We start from the raw sequence: 20,188 nt of genomic DNA, 5'->3' as shown, positions 1-20,188 counted from the left end.
TGTAAAGTCTGATAAACATCCAGGGATTGTGCTTTTCTAATACAAACCCTGAGTTTTTTCCTAAATTTAAAGAACTTTCATAAATCGCAAACCAACCAACTGTATTTATGAAATCTCTCATTCTTTTCTGCGTACCACATTGAAACGCCATACTTCATAGAGAGGTAAAAATTACTCCAGGGGACTGATATTCTTTTGTGGTGTAAAACCTGAAATTGGTTAAGAATATTAGTCCCCAAAAGGGTAAGTTTGCTGACTGACCCTACTGTTATCTATAAATAAACTTTGAGATGAAGCGAACACCTGTTTCCATGTTCTCACCAATATGTTCTTATCTCTCTGTACTTCGATAGCTTGTAACTTCCAGAGCAAACCCTGGACAGGTCCACTAACAAGCTATGCACCAGCCTGATGTCACCAAATGCCAGCAGAAAAGCAGGATTTCCTCCCTGGATTAGCATCAAGCCTCAGCACATGAGTAAATGCAACTTTGCATCTAAATAAAAAAAAGCTCCAGTTCCAGGAACTCAAGCATCTTTTAAGGTCTGGATCTAGACTCACATCACAAGAGCCAAGTAAGTAAACTAGATTAAGTCCCTGTGACGTGCTGTGTTCTTGCATATCCTCTTGTATTACTGGGGTTGCACTGGAGTCATTACTGTGAGGAGTAAATCACATGATCTGTGTCATGTGTAGCACATGCCTAGTGTTCCGTAACCTATGAGGTCTTCCATAACCTATGAGGTGAATGAGGTCTTTGCACTCAGCATCATAGTGCAGGATTCTATTTTTTTTAAATATTTATTTATTTATGCATACAAGAGCTGGGGTGTATGCCAGAGGTGCAGGGGTGAGAGGATTCACCAGAGGCAGAGTGGGGAGCAGAACAGGCAGATCTACTGAAATACACTGTTGAGGGGAGCAGCGTGCCAGACAAGAGAGGTCCATTGCACCATGTGGGTCACCTCCCTGGCAGGCCAGGGATCGAACTAGTGCTGCAGTGGCTGGCGATAGCTTGATACCACTGTATTTGACCCCTGTGCCACCAGGGAGGCCCCAGGATTCTATTTTTTCCCTTCAGTGTCCACACACCACTAATTAGGGAAAAACTACCATACTCTTCTGCTTAACAAGAAGGGACTATTTGTAAAGAACATTAGCAATACTTACAAAAATTTTTTTCTTATTCATCCAGATAAAAAGATTAATTACTGAGCATTGTTTAATTCCCAGGACACCTAATTTGTTCACATCTACTTTCAGAAAATCTCCATATTTGAATATGAGCTAATTTCACAATTTTTTTTCTCACAAAGAAACCACAAGGCAGTCAAGCAGGTAGCAGGCTACATGACAGTCAGTGGGGCTTTAAAAGAAGGAAATTCATTCTTGAGATTGGAGGAGAAATGTGGATAATGAGATAAGGGAAGTGAAGAGCCAAATAGCAAAAAAATTAAAAAGCACTTGCGGTTTCTGCCTGAAGCCCTCAACTAACTACTTTCTCCACAAGACAGAGAAAACCCATCTGGGCAAACAGGAAAATAAAAATAGCATGTAAAGCTCAGTGATGGATCAATGCTAGCAAAGTGGTAAGTCAAACCCTGAAGACTTGAGAAGAGCCCAAACTAAAAGTCAAAAGCAAAGGTGAGGTAGAAGCTAGAATGCTCTAAAATTAATAATAAATGTATAAATCCAATTCCTTCAAGTGTAGCACATTATGCTAAGAAGGAAGCCTTTGCCACAACAGCCCTCCTCTCCCCCTCCTCCCACAAATGGAAGAAACCATTGCAGAAACATTTTCATAAGCTGTTGGCACAAAATTCACCAGTTCTTACCTAAGAAAATAAAATCAGTCACAAAGTCATTCACTGTGCCTTCAGGAAGTCAGGCATTGCTATCACTGACTTGTAGATGGGCCAAAAGGGCTTCTAAACAAAACGTTTTCTTTGGGGCCTTTATGTTAACACAATGGGTACAATCCAGAAATCTTCCATCACTTACAAGACAAAAGCAAGGGGGATGATATCCCTGCTGTGGGGGGCGGGGAGGGGGGCTGGGATCAAACACTGTCAGACTGTGTGCTCCTGCCTCATGCCCAAGTAAAACAACCAACAGGAAGGTTGTTTGTGGCACACCCAGAACCACATGCTCTCCCATGGGCTGGCTTACTGCATCTTCATTCCAGCTCTTTAAGAAACATGTTCTTTTACTCTCATTTTACAGTTGTGGATGCTATAAGCAAGCACCCACCAAAAAAGAGTTTAAGTAACCTGTCTCAGATAACCAGGCCACATAGGTATTGAAACTGGAACAGAAGTTAGGCTCACTGCATTCCACTCCTCATCCTACACATCCTACAGCTCCTCATCCTACACAATGCTTACCCAAGATAGCCAAGACAGCTACTCTGGGAGAATAAACTATTGAAATATTTACCCTTAATGAATACAATGAATGAAATACTCAATATAATGCAGTTGCAGGACAGGCAGTTTTGTCATGAGACATCCAGTCCAAGGATCCTATGCTCAGAGTTTCAGAAAAGGACTTTTACACAGTTTGAAATAAGGTAATTATCATCCAGAGAAAACAAAAACCAAAGCCACAATGAGTTATCACCTCAAACCTGTGAGAATGGCTTATATCCAAAAAGCTGGAACAACATGTGGTGGCAAGGATGTGATCAAAAAGCCACTCTGGTGGCTTGTATGCCACTGTTGGTGGGAATGTAAATTGGTGCAACCTCCGTGGAAAACTGTACAGAGATTCCTTAAAAATCTAAAAATGGAAATACCAGCGATACATCATCTACCTAATTATCTGAGGAATATGAAAACACTGACTGAAAAGATACACACACCTTTATGTGCAGAGCAACAAAGCCCATCGATGGATGACCGGGAAAGAAGTTGTGGTACATATACTCATTATATAGACTCACCGGGATACTTCTCAGCTATTAAAAAAGATGAAATCTTGCTTTGTGTGACAACATGGATAGAATGTGTGGTGATTATGACAAGTTAAATAAGTCAGAAAGTATAAGAAGACAATCACTGAAAAATTTCTCACATATGTGGAATATAAAAAAATAAAGCAAACAAATTAAAAAAAATCAAAACAAAAATAACAGACTGAAAAATACAGTGGTTACCAGAAGAGAGAGGGAGAGACCATATAATGGGAAGAGCATTATAACTTTGGTGGTGGGTGAGGTGAGGTTTATGCACACATAGAGGTGAAGGAAGCCCCAAATTTAAATAATATTGTAAATCGATAAAATTGTATTGAATGAAATAATAATTCTTTAGATGCAAATATTCTTGGGGCCTGGGAAAATCTCTTTTAAGATACTTTTTTTCCCCCTCGTTTTATTAACATATTTTGAATGCCTCCCATGCACTAGCAATGCCAAATTCCCCAGGATTATCTTAAGAATCCATGCACTATTATTGAAATACCTATTTTACAGATAAGTAAACTGAGGATTGGGATGGTTGCGTGTCTTGTTCAACTTCATCAGCAAGTATACAACCTAGTTTATTAATGTGGTACAAGGATCCAAACCCAGTTTATTAATGTGCTTTATTCATATGGTAAATTTATTCATAGGCTCTTCACATTACACAGAAACATCAAGTAAAATACAAGGAGACAGAGTGACATATAAAAGGAATAAAACCTAGAGAGTTCCTACTATTCTTTGGTTTGATACCAATGGACAGCCATACTTATTTGCAGAGATATGCAATATTTACCCAATACTTTCTTCATATCTAAGTCATATCCAAATTCTTTTTTTCAGTCTCCTGGAATCAGAACAACATAGGGTAACTGAGGTAACATACCAACTACCATGTATTTCAATATCTGTGTGAACAAAAACACTCTTAGAGCTGTTCCACTTCTTGATATTCAGAAAATCTTATTTATAGTCAGCTGACAATGTAATTCAGTTAGGAACCTCCCACCTGTATCTCTTATAGGTCAGGAGCAAAAATTCATGCTGATGAAGTGTCATTACCAAAAGCAAAGAGGTTTAATACTATTCATTGAAGCACAAGTGATCTTAAAGGAAATTGAGAGACATTCTTTTTCAAGGACAATTTTAATAGTTGAAGGGGAATATGTTTTATATCCAGTCAACCATCCAGCTACAGACAACTTGTCACACTAAAGTGGTTAAATTTTTTTTTAATATTTCAATGACATTTTGAATGCCCTTAAGAGGTCGAGTGAACAAGGAAGTTTAGGACTTTAAAAAATCTCATTTGCATGTGACTTGAAATTCTTTCCAGTCCTATGAGTTTTGCATGAATATTTATGGAATCCAAAGCTAATTAGATTATAAGCCTTTTATCTAGAAATTTGTCCAATTTTATGCTCTCCATGAAACTTGAGCTCTGTTGATCTTGGTTTGGTTCACGTTAAATAAGCAATTGTTTTATCAGTCTTAAAGGCTACATTCTAAATTCTCACATTTGTTATGCATACTACATCGTGGAATTTCAAAAGTTTGAAGACTCAAATTCCATAATAAAATAGATTTCTCACATGAAAGCATTCATTTTGATCAAAGAGTAATAACATACTAAATACCCCCAAAACATGGAGCAAAAGGCATAAATGGGCACGTGACTTCATCAGCTAGGCAGGCTCTTCCACAGATGTCTTCATTGTGGTTCCTATAAGAATCCTTGAAAGTGGAGAATACCATCCTATGATACATGTGAAAGAAACTACGGAGTAGAAAGTCTTGGTAACCTCTTCTGTATCACGTAGCAACTAAGCAAAAGCAATCCTCAAACCAGGTACAGTTATGACCTATTTCCTCCTGAGAGAGGAAAGTCAATTCACCATCACCCAGAGAGAAACAAAACCACCATACTGGTTTGCTTGTTGTAGCAGGCGCAAGTTCTCCCCACATATGCACTTTAAGAACCTCAACAGGTGCCCAGGAGGCCTTCTCATTTATATGTGGCACCTTCACTCCAGCTTCTTGTCTTACAGTGAATCTATAAACACCATCATGTTTTTCTTGGTACAGAAAGACTTGTACTTTGTTCTGGTACATAAGCAAAATTACTCTTTGTGGGAGAATCTTTTCATCTTCTTCTTATTATTATTAATTTTATATATTTTTTTCATCATTTTTCATTTTTGCACAATGAATTACACTCTGAAGGGTTCCCCTTCAGGTCTCAGTCCCCTAGAAGGTGCCACATGGTATCATAATCTTATATTTCAGTTCCTTATCTCCAGGCTTTAGTTCATCGACCAATCCATCCTCAATTACTGAACTGATCTTTCTGTAATACGTGGAACAATGTCAATGTCAGACTCATTAGTACATAAACAATGAAGTTTCAGCTTTTTTATATGTCATGTAGGAATTTATTATCTTAAAGGTCATCACTTGCCATTCGGAATCACAGTTGTCTGCAAATACTAGACAGTGGCTTTCCTTTGCTTCTTAACTCCAGCTTCTACCTCCATCTACAAAGCCCTCTCTCTCTTCTTACCTGCCCATGCCATCTATTCATTCATTAAAGCCTCCCTCAGGTATTCCCTATGTTTTTCTGTGTTTCGCTGACTCTCCAAGTCAGAATTAATCACTATGTCTTAGGCTCGACTTCTGTGCCAAATAACAACTCTTGCACCACGTCATACCAAATTCTATTTGTTGCTTCTTTGAGTATTTCTACTACCAGCTGGCAAATGCTGCACCCACAATAACTCAGAGCCCCCGTCAAACAATCATGTCTATTTACTACTTTGAAGCACCTTATGTGTTTGTAATTAGTTAACCATTATATGTTTTGAATTTCTATTTTCCCTTTTAGACTCAAGGTTCTATGAGGGCAAGCTCAGAGTTTGTTTTGTACATTGCTGTTACCCTAGTACCAAGCATTGTGTCTGCCAGAGGACAAGTTCAATAAATATCTGTGGACTTATTGGCTAACGCCTTGAAAGCAGGGCCTAATTTTATTCATTGCCTAGTAGCACCTAGAGTAGACATCACTACATGTTCAAATTGAATCTCAGTCACCCATTCAAACAGCATAGGAAACAAGTGTGTTTCCTGACAGAAGTCTCGTTTTCTCTGTATAATTTCACTTTTCTGTTTACTCATTATTTGGGAAGTATCATCAAATCAAGAAGTGCAGTGGTGAGTCAAATCAGGAGTGGCAAGCAGAGAACCGTTATCATACCATCTTGAATAAATATATAGAAGTTGCTTGAAGTTTTGTTTGGGGAAAGATTGTGGGACCATGTTTGTTGTCAGTGTAAAGTATACAAGATGCAGGGCCACTCATCCTGGACCCAGCAAGTGGGAGTAGCAGCATACATGCCAGTTGCCAACCCTCTATAAACTAAAGGGGGAATGAAAATACAGTCATACAAAAGACTCCTCTTGTGCATGCTAAGTATTCATCGAGAATGTCAAGAGACGCTGACAATTAGCTCATCACTTATTAGGACATTGCTCTGTTATTTGGTCTGACTGTATAATTTTTTAAAGCAACAAGTCCCTAACTCTGATTTCTGCAAAAGCTGATAACTTCTGCTACTTAAAGAACATTAATGGGGCCTCCCCGGTGGCGCAGCAGGTTGAGCGCCACGCTATGAAGCTGTCCACAGCCTCTGAAGCATGGGTTCGATTCCTGGTCGGCCAGGGAGAAACCCACGTGGTGCAGCAGACCTCTCCTGCCTCGCCCGCTGCTCCCCTCAGCAATGTCTTTGGTCCATCTGCCTGTTCTGCTCCCTGCTCTGACTCTGGCAAATTCTCTCACCCTCTCACGCCTCTGGCCTGTACCCCAGTTCTTGTATAAATAAATAAATCTTTAAAAATATAGAACATTAATGTATTTTTTCTTTTAAAATAAGTAGAAGTACTTAAAGCCAAATGAATAAAAGAGACTTTGAGTATTCCCAGCCAGTAAGTTTCTTTGGATGACTCAGATTGTTATAAATTGTGTTTTACTGACTATAACCACATTATACTTAAATATTATAAAGATTTATATATTTTTTAGTTATTGTCTGTCCATTATTCCAGCTGAGAAGGCTTCCAAAGAATTACACAGTCAACACATAATGGTAACAAATACCCATTACTTCAGGGTTCACTGATTCATAGAATGTTTTCTTTTAGCCACACATCACTTTTTTTTCATCTGATTTGACCTTTAAAATCATATTTGAACTTTTGTTTAAAGATGTAAAGGTGTTTGCATTTTATTCTATTTGCTCCAACATGACACATAAAAATCTATTAAGGAAAAAAAAAAGTCCATTTGGCAATGCCTCCTAACTCTAAAGCACAGATGGCCAATACTGTGAAACCTTTGTGAGAGTGAGCACTCCCTCCTCAGAACGCAAGTAGGAAGCACATTGAAGCAAGAGCCACTGCCCTGAAGGCTTGTTGAAATCATTCTGTTCGTAGCAAATATATCTGGGGGCACAGGCAGGTCATAAAAGAAGCAGGTCATATCCCAACAGATCTGCAGGGAGGGGGTCTGAGGAGAAACCAACACTAAATGGCTCTTTCTATGGCCATAGCATAACCACCTTGTGCACAGAGACTGTCAGAGAAAAACAGAGTAGGCGGCAGTCCTCAGATCAAGATACCAACAACCTCTGATTTAGAACTCCTGCTGAAAACCACACTAAATTTTTGAATGACAAAAACTGAAGTCAGGTACCTAAGAGTGAGATAAATATAAAAAACATATTTTGCGAGAAGGTGTTTGAGACAACAAGGCTCATCCCAAACAGTGCTCCTGCTTGGCTCTCTTCCACTCCACCTGAAATATTCTTCTCGAACCATTGGCCCAAATCAAGGATAACAGGAGAGGCATGAGCTTGAGACCTATACATAAATCCACAAAACTCAAACAAGCAAATTAAGCAAAATTAAAACCCCACATTAAAGGAAAAAATTAAGACCGTTTAACAGAAAAAGAACCCATAAAAAAAGGAGTGTTTCACACAAATCTCAAGAGACACAAATATATTACAGATAACTGTAGAAAAGGCTCAAAGAAGAGATAAAGGATTTCAGATTGGCAATTATTATGAGAACACAAAAGGAGATAAAGTGAATCATTAATGTTTAAGAAAAAAGTGCAAAAGAAAACTAAAGCCATGAAAAAAGAAAATCTCATTAAAAGCACAAATATAAACACAACTGAAAACAGAGACAGGGATGTAGGAGACATCAGACCAATAAAAAGGAACAATGATATTAACACAATTACAAGGAAGATGATGCAGAAGGCAAAGGAAATCGGTATAGCTGTAATTAATGTTCCTAAAAATAAAACAAAATAATGGAATAAAAATAGAGATATAAAAAAAGCAAACAATTCCGGACTACAGATCTGAAGCTGCAGAGGAAAAATGCATACCCTTTCCTAAGAAAATCTGAAAATGAATCCATGTGGTTGCTGAACTCCACAGATTTAAAAAAAAAAATTATGGATATCCAGCTACTGGAAACAAGGTGAATAAAAAAAACGCTGCCTCTGATTTCTTTCTAGCAAAATTAAACATGGAATTTAGTTAGCTGATAACACTCCAAAGAAAATGCGACCTAATCATTTCATAACCAACAAAACTGTTCCTTTTTTTCCTAGCTGCCTCTAGTGCAAGCTGGGTAGGGAGCTCATTGTAGGGAAAGCAAGATCACCAGGAGTCCCAGAAGGAATTAACACACGGAGGTCTCTCCCTGATAACTGAAGTTTATGCGACCTTGCAAAATTCTGGTGTTCTCACAGATAAGCTCAGGAAGTATATGAAGTGGTGATTGTAAGGTCAGGGACTTTTTAAAGACTGTGCTCTTGAGACATTTTAATTTACTGTTTTACCCATTTGCTCCACAAATATTTGTTTTATTCTGTGATTGGTGAGGTGCTATAGTGTCAACAAATAGCAAAACCAACATCATGCCTGGGGACAATGAATGTGGCAGGAAGTCTTTAAAATGAGTAAGAGAGAAGCCACAAGCTGTGGTTCATTTAAAAGACTAGTGAAGGGTTTAGCAAGACTGGGAGGGCTTGGACTGATGTAACAGAAGTGTAAAAGGGAAGCTGGAGAGAATGCAGAGATTAATTGCAGGAGAGAGAAGCAACAGAGAATAGAGTTTGGCAAATGGCTAAAAATAAAAATGATGGAAGAGAGAAAGCAGGGGTAAGAATGTAAATCTGGGATATCTGGTTGGTGACTTGGGAGTTGCTAGCAATGTCCTTGCTCTTTCAGGGTTTGGGGTTTTTTGTTTGTTACGTTTTGTTTTTGGAGTTGTCTATGCAAATAATTTCACTGACAAGACAAATGAACCCTGGAAGGTGTTTAAAGTCAGATAACCAAAAGTATCTGATTCTTCTAATCTCAAAGCAGGATTCCCAGGCAATGATTATTTGGGAGTGGAGAAAAGGAAATCAGGAGTATTTACTGGGAGACAGATGAGGGGAGGCCCCTGAGGAGAGAGAATGGAAGATGCACTTCATATATACCTAGGGAAGGACCCTGGCACCCCAAACTCTACCCAGTCTATTCCAAGCAGAAGCCACTGGAGACAGTAAGGTGAGTCTCCCATTCTCAGGTGAAAGGGCATCCAATTTAATTGCATTATCACCATGGTTTGCAGAGCATGAGCCAGGAAAAAGATGATGCTCCAATCTGGCCCCCAAAGTGGGCTTTGGGGTGAAACATGCCTGGGCTTGAACTCAATTCTGCTACTTACTGAGGGACATTAGACATAAACTTCACCCAGCTAGTCTTGATATTAATGTCTCAGGATTCTTGTGAGGATTTCATAAAATAATAAGAATAGAGAGGACAACAAAGAGCCTGAGACAATAAAAACTCAGTCATGGGGTGCCCTGTGCCCCTCACCTACACTCCCAGTATACCTGCTGCTGGTTTCCTTTAAAGCCCCCTCCAATTCCAGAAGCTAAATCTTTTGTCTCCCTCTCTCCTTCCCTGAAACTCCATTTTATTTGTCCTATTTCCTGGAATTCAGTCTCTCTTCCTCAGTTTTGTTCTTCTCTTTTCTTAATTGTCCAAGTGTCTGTCTCTATGTGCTTTTTGCTATTTCCTCCTTCCTCCTAAGAAGTTATGACTAAAAAGACACATAGGGAGCCTAAGAGGCACTTAGTTAAAAAAACAAACAAACAAAAACACTCACCTCCTTCTTGACTAGCAGAATAGCTCAGAATATCTTCCTGGTATGGAGAAACTGACACCTTCCTGAGTCCTAATATGACTATTTTTCTAAAGCCCACTGCTGCAGGAGGCCTTGTTGCTCCAGCCAGATAGGATACTGACAAGCAGCTAAGAGAAAAGGCCTCACACCGTGGGGCTGAAGATCTGGCATCCCTTTGCTTTTTGTTCTTGGTCATAGAGAGAGAAAAATTTGTCAGAAAGTTTATTAGGCAATAAATTATATGTATCAGCATACTGTAAGTAAATAGCACGAAAAATTGTTTGTTTAGAAATTAATTGTTGGGCAGTTTGGCCCACTTGACAATGGGAGACAAGTTATTGAACATGCCTGACAAGCATCACAATACAACTATTATTTTAAGTCCTTCTTTTGCCTTCCCTTGAAGTTTCTTGGGAACGTTTTTAAATGAAGCTATTTGAGTTAAGGAGTTTCTAGGTAAAGGAAGTTCTAATAGCTGAGTAGCAGCCAGCCCCTGCTGTGAAGGCCATTGAGAATAAGAAAAGTCTTTTTTTGCTTAGGCTTTGGCTGATAGGGATGTACTGGCAGCTATCTACTGTCTTAGGTTATTGTTTGGTTGAAACAATGAGTTCTAGTGTAAGGCTTAGTTTTTTATTAGCCTTGAAGGTTGCCTTCTTGCTGAGAGCACGTAGTGGCCAAAAGCCCATAGAAAAAGAGATGCACTGATTGTTTCTGCTTTGTTTCTATGCACTTGATAATGTAATCTCAATGCTTGCAAAAAATGTATAAATAAAGAACCTGCTGAGCCTCTCGGCAGAAGATACTAACACCTCACCAAGTGTCGGTGTCTCCTCATCCCCTTCCCCTCAGTCCCTAAGTTTCAGATCATTCGTATTCGCTGAGACCGTCTCATCCTTTCAGGAACCCTGACACGACATTTTGCCGGAGGCTGGTCCCCGGCAGCCCACCCAAAGAGGGTGTAGGGTAAATGGAAATCATCAGGATTTGCCACCCTGCTGCCATTAGCATTAATGATAGACCCCTGCAGTTCTACATGCATGCCTGAAGGCGGGTACCTTGGCTGGAGTAGGGTGTGGGCATGCATAGGTGGATACACCTGAGCTGAGAGACTGGGCTTATAATGGTGAAGTCAGGGGGACACCAGTAGAGAGCAGCAGAATGAGAAAGAATGAGAGCAGAACCAACAGAGCAGAAAAAGAGAAGCAGAGACCACGAGAGAACGCCAGAGAGCCCAGAAAGAGTGAAGACTTGTAAAAAGCTCAGTGAAAGCCTGAAAAGCCACTAAGGGCCCCAGAATTCTCCTTTACCCGTCTGTCTGGATCATAGAGATCCTGCTCTGTTCTCTGCTGGCACTACGGAGGGAAAACTGGTGATTCCCATAGGAAGCCCTTCCTGTGGCAGCATACAAGTCACTCCTCACAGGTTATAAGTGTCGAGACATTGGAAATATACTAGACCACTATGCTCTGGATAGGATCCTGCTCTCAGCCACAGAGAGCAGCTTGTGAATGAAGTTCACATGAGGCCACTGAACCGGCCACTGAACTGACAGACAGGTCATTCCCAGCACAGCGTTTCTTTCATGGGTTGAAGATGGAAGCCACTGTCAGCCACACACACAGCTCCTGTTCATGTCCTAAGTTATCAGGGGGCTGCACTGTGACCACACTGTGTTCAAACTGCTCAAGTACATTTAGCCCAACATGATCTTATTAAGCAACAAAAATCAGAAACAGAAGTCTCTCAAAATTCTAATTTTAAATGAAATGAAAGACTTGGAATGAAAGACTTGAAAATGGCAAAATATCATCTATGGCTCTTCCACATGCTAATGCCATGTGTCTGTGGCAGCATTTTTAGTTTCTTGGAGGCTGGGACCTTCCCCACTGACCCTTGGATGATAGTCTGTCCTCACCAGGAGTTCAGAACTCAGATAATATGTTCCATTCTGGTTTGGGGGGTGGGGAACATTAGAAAGGGGGCATTTTGTTAATTGCTCCCTGGCCCTGCAAGGGAGGAAGGAAAGTCATTCCTTCCGAACCTCAAGTTTGGAAGCTGCTAGGCCCTCCTAGTGGCTCAAGGGGTTAAGATGCAACCTATGAAGCTATCTGCAGACACTGCAGCACGAGTTGAATCCCCGGCCAGGGAGCTAACCCACACGGCACAGCAGACCTCTCCTGACTCGCCCGCTGCTCCCCTCAGCAGTGTATTTCAGTCTATCCACCTGTTCGGTTCCCCACTGTCTCTGGTGAATCCTCTCACCCCCCACACCTCTGGCCTGTACCCCAGTTCTTGTATGCATAAATAAATCTTTTAAAAAAAAGTTTTGAACCTGCTTTGCCAGTTTGCTCAGCTGTACTTTCACTGATAATATTATACCAGTTCTAAAATTCCTGGCAATTCAAGAGGACAGGGTAAGGAATGCCCAGATTTTGAAATATTCACTCTTTCTTTCTGCATAATTAATAAATCTCTTAAATTGGCCTGCTTGGGGAATAGGAATGCTGGTGGGGTCTTTATTTTCTGCCCCATGAGCTTCTACCCAGCAAGGTTTAACATTACCATATTACCAGTTATTTTTTTTCTGCTCCTTTTATTCAAGACTGCCCTGAGGGGCTTTCTCTGACCACCAAAAGCATGCAGCCACCTAACCAGTCACTAATCAATAAACATTTACTGAAATCTGCTATGGCCAAACCCTGTGTTGGTCTCAGAGATAAATAAACTGCAGTTCCTCAAGGCAAAAGACACACAAAGAATTATGATCTTATGAGAACTATCAAGAGATATAAAAAAAGAGCTATGGGAGCTCAGAGGAAGCAGTAATTAATTTTACCCGAATGGTGGGATGAGGCAAGAATTCCCAGAGGAGGTTGTATTTAGGCAGGGACTTGAAGGATAAGGATTTTGCCATGGAGAGAATGAAAAAAAGAGTCCTCAAGGCAAGAGAAAGAGCAAGAGCAAAGGTAGCAGGTGAGGAAGTACCACACTGAAAATGCTGCAGGCAGTCTAACTGGCTAGGACACTGTACACATGAGTGAGGGGGTGAAGTGAAACCGGAAATAGTCTGCTTAGTAGCTTAGTTATTGAACAAGTTAGCAAATTCTCAGGCCAAAATGTGAGCTTCAAACCAATAGCATCAGTAGCCACCGAAATCTTGTTGGAAGTGTAGGTCCCAGACCACACCCTGGATTTACAGCCTCAGGAACTGGGGGGTTGGTGGGCTATCAGGGAGGGAGGGACAGCAGTCTACTGGTATGCTCTCCAGGGAGTTCTGCTATCCTGACACCTGAGAACCAATGCTGTAGGCAAAAGGAGAGGGGCGGGTTAGAGATCTGCTGTCAGAGCAACAGTTAGACACCTGTTTCACCAGCAACCTCTGGCATCAATATGGAGCTGTAGGTAGGTACAAACTGGAGGTAAAGGAACCACTCAGCAGGTTTTGTAGTGCCCCGCATAAGAGAGAAAGAGATGAAGAAAGCCACCTACTCTATTTTTTCCATTCCTTGTCCAAGGAGAAAAACAAAGCAACCATCACCCAACCGGGAAATCTGGTTTCACAATCAATTTACAAGCATGTATTTCATAGGAACTTTTAATATTATCAGATTACCCCACCATGTCATCAACCTCAGGTTTAATGTTCCTGCTCCTACTTGATTCTCTTCATTTATAGAACCGGGATCTTGGTTGGAGATGGTCTCTTCCTGCACAAGAGGACCTTCTTAAGACATGATCTTTGTCTACCCTGTCTCACTGAATTCTTAAGACCAAAAATATATTACATGAAGGAATTAAGAGAAGCAACCATAGAAAATGAAAGGAGGAAACAGATTCAAGAGATAATGCTTTAGGGCCTTCCCGGTGGCGCAGCGGTTGAGCGCTGGGTTGCGAAGCTGACCGCAGCCTCTGTGGTGCTGGTTCGATCCCCGGCTGCTCCCCAGCCACTGGAGGAGGGTCCCACATGGCGTGCAGACCTCTCCTGCCGCCCGCTGCTCCCCTCAGCAGTGTACTTCGGTCCTTCTGCCTGTTCTGTTCCCCGCTCTGGCTCTGGGGAATTCTCTCGCCCTCCCGCACTTCTGACTATACCCAGTGCTTAAATAAATAAATAAACAAACAAATAAATAAATAAATCTTTAAAAAAAAAAAGAGAGATAATGCTTTAGGAGAGGGTCTGATATGATGCCTGGATTTTTATCTGGAGACTGTCCTTCAGTGCAGTAGGAAAAGAGCTAGCTGAGACTGAAGAGTACCTGTTCTGGTCACATAGCAGGCAGAAAAAAGAGAAAACTAATCACAGAGAAAGTTCCTGTGGTTCTTGGAGAAAGAGGTAACCAAGTTAAACCAAGTCCAAAGGCATGTGGAGTGAGACCACATTAAGTGCAAGCCTAGCCCAAATTTCAAGTCCTCGTCTTTCTTTAACCCATCCAGTCATTGATCAACCCATTTAAAATATACAAGCATATATGAGGAAAGACAGCTTAGTGGTCAACTGGGCAGAATCTACAGCCAGGCTGACAAGGACTGAATCTCAGCTCTACCATTACAAGCAGTGAGCCTTTAGGTAAGTTACCTAAACTTATTGTGCTTCCGTTTACCTGTATGTAAGACCAACTCTAACAAGGTATTTTCTTGGTGAAGGAGAAAACCTGGATTATCTAGTGAGAAGTAAGTTTAGAAAGAAGTGGATTGACAACATAGTAGAGGTTTGGCATAGCCAATGGGGGATAGAGAGCAGAGTTTCTGACCATTAGGGAGATCTAAATTGGGGTTGGAGATGATAAATATGCAGAGGAGGGGCCAATCAGCAGGGTTGTGCTCACATACTGTTAGGCAACAGAGGTGCAAGGAATTGACTGGTAGGGAATTACATAGTGGATGCAGGGACTAAAATTCCAGACAGCATAGGAACAGAGGCTGCTGGTGACTGGCTCAAGGATCAGAAAAGGATATATGTATGAACAATGCTTCCTAAGTTCAATGATATGTACTTACTCAGCTTTCCCATGTTCATCTATTGCTAGAAAATTGTCCTTAAATTAACTATTTTTACATGGTCTCACTTTAAGAATAATGAAATCAAGGGTTAGTTTCTTTTCCAATCCTCATTCAATAAATACATATTTTAAAATGTTAATCCAGTTGTAAGCTAGAGTCCTCTAGCTAATCCAGTTGAGAAAAAAAATATTGTTATTGTTCAGAACATGGGTTTTGACCTGAGCCACTTACAGAACCATTTTTTTGGGCCAGGTATTAATATTCTAAACCTCAATTTCCTAATATGAAAACAGACAATGATAATATTTACTTCGCAGATCATTATGAGAATTAAATAAAGCAATCCTCAGAAAATTCTCATCCCAGTGATTGGCACAGAACAGATGCTTAATAAGCTATGATTCTATTTGTTATATCAAATCCCACAGTGCCTAAGAGTTTATGATTCTAATGACTAAATAACATGAGGCATAGCAGCCAGTACTTAACCAAGACTAGAAGCTTCCCTATTGCCAGAGGACATTTCTTAGGTTCTCCTAGGAGACCCATCTCTCCTCACAATGTCTAAAAGAATGTCATTTGCAGTTAGTCATTAATACTTTTTTTTCTATTCAAAGAATTCCTATTCCTTATGACACTCTTAAACAGAGATACAGGACCACTGTATTTTCTTCCAGAGAGAAACTTCCATATTTGGCTCCTTTCCTCAAGGGAATCCTGTCAATTATCATCACTGTGACACCTTGAAGCAGAGAGTGTTACCTACTGACAGACCTTGAGGTCGCTGGTCTGAGGAGGACTCTCCACCTCTTTCTCATATTTGCCTTATGTCTTGTCATTGCTGCTTATTTAAGTCTATCATCCTAGCACTGTATTGTTATTCTTCCTGTTTGGCTAAACAGAGTACATAAATATCAAATTGTTGAGTTCTGTGAGTGTTTTTGCACATCCCACCAAAGCAATCCTCCTCAGAAGACAATGGCCAAATTCTACCAGAGGTAATTGGTTGTGACCTTCTTGCCCTGATTCTTCCTCAGTTTCTAATGTGTATTCAAATTTTGTTGACTGCTTCTGTTATGTCTGTGTCATTAAATACCTGCCGCACTGTACTCTCTAGAAGGAAGTATGTATTTATCTACAACAGTTGAGATGATGGGGAGTAATTCAAATGGGTCAAAGAGGCATCTGTCTCCTGCCTTTTAACCATTTGCCAGTACATGCAAACTACAACAGTCTCAGTGCTGCTTTGTTCTTGCTGGCTTTTCAAACATCTTTATCCCCACATGCAGTGACAAGTAGAATCTGTACATAGGAGGCCTCAACAAACACTTGTTGAATGAATGAAATTTGAGCGTAGCTCCAGTCCAGTCAGAGAATCTGTTTCCTCTACTTATTAAACCATGTTTTCTGTGTCTCTAGGAAAAGTCAAATCTATTCATCAAAGTAATTTTTAAAAATTTCAATGGACCGTGGGGGAGGACTATTGATGCCTTGGTGGAGACATACAACTGAAGAGGTGTGATTACCTCGGAATCATATACAGTATTATAAAGCAATGTTGCCTCAATAAAAAAAAAAAATAATAAAATAAAAACAAAAATTGAGTAATTTTTATGTCAATGTTATAGTCTTAGCCCTTTAGATGACAAAAGTAGAGGAGTGGAGAGGGGGCCAAGGACACCTTTCTAGCTCTTTTTGTGTACATATTATCCCTCTGTTTGAATACTTTCCAGATTCACAAGCTTGGCTTCATTAATTCTATCAAATGCAAGTCTGTTTATTCCACTTGATAGGGGAGCAGCTGAGGCACAGAGGAGGGACAATCTCTCCAGCTGATTCTGAGCTGGGTCTAGAACCTCAGCCCTTGATTTTGGCCCAGCAAACATTTGCATGTTTTACTTCAAAATGGCCATTTTATTGGCCAGCTTTAATTATGTATAATTTTGTTTTACATTTCCACATCTGCAAAAATGAACATACCATAGCACTCCCTGTGAGTGCAATACACTGATGCTTTTCTCTCTTGCCATCACTTCCTGCATCTCATCTGTCTACCAACTTGCCACAGTCACCCCAGAAGGGGAGGGACCCATCTTCATGGAGCGCCCCCTAGTGGCAGACAATCCACTAAAGTGCCACCACTCATCCTCACAAAGTGCCTGTGAAATGAAAATTATCATCTTCATATGAGAGAAGATGGTGACAGCTCAGAGACAGTATTACCTCACACAATATGACAAAGCTAGGAAACAGCAGAGCTAGGATCTGAACCCACATATTTGTTTTTATTTCATGGTTCATATATCTCTGTACAGTTTCCATGAACTGTAACTGCTTCCTGTGCCAGTCTTGCTGCTGGCACACAATTGCCTCTTTCATATTCAGAGGAGGGGGGCTCTGACAACTGTTTTTATCATTCAATTTCATGACTGTTTACTTAATTTTTTCTAAGTATTTTTTTTCCTGTTTCCAAAAGGTGAAAAAATATACATTATTTATTTCACAACAAATAGATGGAAAAGGCCTACCAATTGCAGTATTAATTGCTTTACCATGCGGCCTCTTGGGATGAATACATTATAAAGACAGAACTGTGTTCATCACCATATGGGATATTAGTCACTTTGCCTGCTCCTCTATATCCTTGGATAGAAGCCAGTATTATTGTCTCCTGTGCTGTGAGAGCAGTGAGAATAGCCATTGCCAGAAATAATGAGGGGTGTGTGTCTAAAGGAGAAAAAATGTCACCAATTGGTTCCCTGAAGAAATTGTCATCATGAGAAGGATTTGGTAAAGTCACTTTTCAGAAATTGGTCTTCCAGTTATTTACTACCTAAAACCTTTTTATTTGTTTAGTTTTTTTTTAAAAGATTTATTTATTTATACAAGCACTGGGTACAGTCAGAAGTGTAGGAGGGTGAGAGAATTCACCAGAGCAGGGAACAGAACAGGCAGACCGATGAAAGACACTGCTGAGGGGAGCAGCGGGAGCAGCAGGAGCAGCAGGAGAGGTCTGTCGCTCCATATGGGACCCTTGCCGGCAGCCTGGGATCGAACTGGCGCTGCAGAGGTTGCAGGCAGCTTCACAGCCCAGCGCTCAACCGCTGCGCCACCAGGGGAGGCCCTTTACTTGTTTAGTTTTAAGATGTTGTAAGATAGTCATGCATTTTGGACTTAGAATGGGAAGAAAAAAGAAATTCCCATTAATTGAGCATCTCTGTGTCAAACACTGCTAAATCCAGTATCCAATTTTATTTAATTCTCACAACAATGCTAGTAGATGAGAGCATAAGCCTTAAGACCAGACAGTCTTGTGTTTGAATCTCAGTCCTGCCTTCCACAAGCTGTGTGACCTCTGGTGAGTCACTTCACTCTCTGTGTCTTGAATTCCTCATCTGTAAAACAGAGGTTATCTAACCCGGCCAGCATGTCTCTTGTGAGTAGTAAATGAAATACTACTTATAAATAATTTAGCCCAGTACCCAGCATGCAGTAAACATTCAAATCCTACTTTTTCTAGGTACTGTTCTATGTAGTGAGTATATGAAATGAACAGAATCCCTGCCTTGTGGAGTTGAATATCCAGATATAAACTACTATTAACAACCCAGTGATTTATGAGTTAGCAATTACTGGCCTTGGCTTACAGAAATTGAGGCACTGGGATTCATTTCTCCAAGTAGCAGGAACCCTGGTTTCTATCTAAAATCTACTTGCCACAATACCAGCTATATGGGATAGATAAGCTGACAGAGTTGTCTTAATTATTGCGTATGCATAACTTAGATCTGCGTATGCATGAGGAGCTCTAATGAGAATTCATGAACACAACCTCATTTACTCTCTCTCTGTGTTGTCAGTGTGGTAGCCTGATACAGAACAAAAATTCAAGATTTACAGTCAAAGGAGCTGGGTTTAAATTCTGTCTCTCACTTGATGCTACCTGTTGTAACCTGATCTCTGGAATCTGCGTATTCATCTGCTGAGTGAGGATAATAATATACTCATGGGCTAATTGGGGGATGAAATAAGGTATGGGTGTTCAGGAACTCTGTGAATTCTACTATATTACAGGAAGGAATATAATAAGATCATTTTCAGAGACAGACTTTTTTCTCCAGAGATAACACAAACTGGGAGTTCAACCACTGCTCTTCAGCATGTTTTCTAGATCAGTACCCTCAGGGCTGCCACAAGGGCTGCCGACTGCCTGGCACCAGGGCACCACATCAAGCAGAAATACAGTGCACTTTCCATTGGGCATCCAAGCATAGGACTATTTCACCCAGAGGAACTGGAAACTTTCTAATATACCCAAGAGTAGAGTACCAGCTAGCAGTGTCCCTGATTATACTTTATGTTCTCCTTCTTTCATCTTATGCCACCTGTTTCCATCCACTCAACTCTTTCTTACCGCTACAACTTCCATTCCTTCTGACCTGTGCTCTTCTCTCTTCTCCCTGACTTCTCTTCTTACCCACAGCACTTCCAACAGTTTGTTCAAAACCTCGTGGCACCTCCCTTGTCAGTTGCTCCTCCTGGAACTCATGGGTACTCCCCAAATCCAACGTGAGAATACCCTTCCATCCAGATCCGCCCCCCAATCTGCCAAAGAATGTCATCCCTTGGACTGTCCTGAGGTCAAAAGAAACAGGTGCCACTAAGAAAGACGGTAACCACATTCGAATCCTCATCACATAACAAGTTCACACATAAAAGTATACAAAGGGCCTCCCCGATGGTGCAGCGGTTGAGCGCTGGGTTACGAAGCTGCCCGCAGCCTCTGCAGTGCCGGTTTGATCCCCGGCCACTAGGTGAGAGTCCCACATGGCGCGCAGACCTTTCCTGCCACCCACTGCTCCCTTCAGCAGTGTACTTGGTCAGTCTGCCTGCTCTGCCCTCCCCTCTGGCTCTGGTGAATTCTCTCATCCTCCCGCGCTTCTGACTGTACCCAGTGCTTGTATAAATAAATAAATAAATCTT

This window comes from Talpa europaea, assembly GCF_964194135.1.
Source record: "Talpa europaea genome assembly, chromosome: 7".
In the NCBI taxonomy this organism is placed as follows: domain Eukaryota; kingdom Metazoa; phylum Chordata; class Mammalia; order Eulipotyphla; family Talpidae; genus Talpa; species Talpa europaea.
Note: the sequence above shows the minus strand (reverse complement) of the source record.